Genomic DNA, 397 nt, shown 5'->3' with positions numbered 1-397 from the left:
TCTTATTTATGCTTTCTAAGGAACTAATGAAAAGTTTAACTTTGTGACCTACGATATTTCTCAGCAATATAAATAAATATTGAAGAATAAACTTCTTATTTCGATTTTTCATAGAATTCAAAAGAATATCAATTTCAACTTCGTGACTTTTTTTCACAAGTTTAAAAAAAAAATCTATTTTTTACTTAAAACTTTTTAAATGTAATAAATTTAAATATAAAAGTATAATTCCAACAATATTTGATATTAAAATATAAAAAGATGATCAGGGTTGCGATAAAAAAAAAGCCCTGATGAAGCCCTGCAAAGTGGGGGTTCCAATAGTTCTAAACTATTTGTTCATTTTTTGACTGCAACCCTGACCATCTTCTTATATTTAAATTTTTACAGTCAACTA

Source organism: Halyomorpha halys, unplaced genomic scaffold (genome assembly GCF_000696795.3).
Source record: "Halyomorpha halys isolate HHAL.00 unplaced genomic scaffold, Hhal_1.1 Scaffold1242.1, whole genome shotgun sequence".
In the NCBI taxonomy this organism is placed as follows: domain Eukaryota; kingdom Metazoa; phylum Arthropoda; class Insecta; order Hemiptera; family Pentatomidae; genus Halyomorpha; species Halyomorpha halys.
The sequence above is the reverse complement of the archived record's forward strand: the minus strand, read 5'-3'. Positions refer to the sequence as shown.